The sequence below is a fragment of the Sinocyclocheilus anshuiensis genome, unplaced genomic scaffold (genome assembly GCF_001515605.1).
Source record: "Sinocyclocheilus anshuiensis isolate Anshui unplaced genomic scaffold, SAMN03320099.WGS_v1.1 scaffold176, whole genome shotgun sequence".
In the NCBI taxonomy this organism is placed as follows: domain Eukaryota; kingdom Metazoa; phylum Chordata; class Actinopteri; order Cypriniformes; family Cyprinidae; genus Sinocyclocheilus; species Sinocyclocheilus anshuiensis.
Window position 1 is genome coordinate 167,758 of NW_015555723.1, and position 2,077 is coordinate 169,834.

The window sequence follows — 2,077 nt, forward strand, 5'->3', positions numbered from 1 at the left end:
CGGCATCACAGTATGGTAAGGGGCGTAACATTTCCATCACACGCTTGAGGTATTCAGCCAATCACAACGCACTGGATTGCTGGCCAATCAGAGCACACCTCGCTTTTTCAGACCGATAAGCTTTGTAAAAATCGACGCGTTTCAGAAAGGCGGGGCATAGAGGAGAAACAATAATGTACAGTATGTGGAAAATAATGTTTTTTTAACCTTAAACCTCATAAACACATTTCATTACACCAAATACACAAAATAATGTTCTTTTTAGCAACATCATATGACCCCTTTAAGCATTTTGCAGTCATTGATATTGATATGTGAATTTATAATATCCTTTGGATCCTTAAATTGTTTCTAACATTATTTTCCACTATTTAAGCTTTGAATTTGAAGGCATCAATTTGTCTTCAGTTTTATTTTCATGGTTTTGGGTTTGAACCATTGGAGCAGTAGGTAAATTTCCATTAAATTTTCGGTACTGTAGAAACTATAAATGTTACTGCAACATTTTTTTTTCTGTATGAAACTGTTAATCCTATTTAATGTTTTGGTTTATATATACACACACACACACACACACATATATATGTGTGTGTGTGTGTGTGTGTGTGTGTGATATCTTGTATATCATTTATTCATAACTATCAAATAGTTTTGATGTTTGCTAAAGACAACAACAGTTTTTTTTTTTTTGTACAATCTGAAATTTAATAGTCCTTTGAACAGACATAATAGGATAATACACAATACACCCTCCATTTGTCTTGTAAAAAAAGAATGAGTGAGCCGTCCTCAGCTCTCAGGTGAGGGTACCATGAAAACAAATGGCAGAGGAACAGAGAAGCCTTTGCAATGTAAACCTTTCCCTCAGTCCAGGTTTGAGGGCACGGCTCCACTTAAAAATGAATATTTACACCAACAATGTGTACAATATAGAACAGACGAAATAATGATATAGAGAATAAAAATTACACTTTGTACAAAAATAGATAATTATCTTAAAATGCATCTCTTTTGTGTTTTGTTGATATGTCCTGTGAAGGATTGGTGTCTCACAGGAAAATATTACAGATGTCTGATAGCGGCACATCAGGATTTTAGCTGATATCAGGTAAGATGTGCCTGGCTCTTGATGGCCTAACAAACCCTGTTTGACTAGTCCAACACAGTGCAAACCCAAGAGCGCTTTACATTGTCTGTGTTTTGTCTATACCTCAGCAAGGGGTCTTGTATGCACATTCTAAATATGCTGGTTTTGGAGTAATGAAAGGCCAAAGATGTCCAATGACAGAACAAAGAAATGTCTACTGATCTTCCCTGATGGCCGATTCAAATTTCTCCCTGGTCAAAGCATAAAAACATCACCACTAGAACTTCAGTTTCTGCATAACAATCACATTGACAGTATATGCTGTTTATGTGCATATTAGACTGAATACTTATGTTGCTGTGAGGCCTGGAATTATCTTTTGGCAGAATGTTTTGTCTAAATCAGTAGGTCTTTTGCACTATGTCTGCTATTGACAACTGCTGCTGCTACACATACCTCCCGAATTCAAATAATAGTTATTAAAAGTAATTGTCATCATGAAAACACTGGTTCAGATTGGCTCGATCTGCAATTGAGGTGTGATGCGGTAATAGAAATGTTATGAAATCTATCATTATTACAGTTTCTTCCTTATGACACAGATAAGACTGCACAACAGAACCAAAAATTGCATTTGTATCATCCTGAGGCTTAGAAATTTTATTTTGCAATGTTTGCCAAGCATTACAACTCTTAAACTGTAACAAATTCATGTAATAGCAGATGAGTACAGCTGCAATGTAACAACTTTTCCAATAGGGGACAGGCATGGCACTTCCCAAACCTTACGATTCCCTGAGGCCAGACTATTATCTGGATTCCTTTAACTTCTTGCATATTTTCAAATCACAAACACCAACTTGCTGGGAATTATCAGATGATATATATACTGTATGTATATACTGTATGTATATATGTATGTATGTATATATATATATATATATATATATACATACAGTATATATATATATATATATATATATACATACA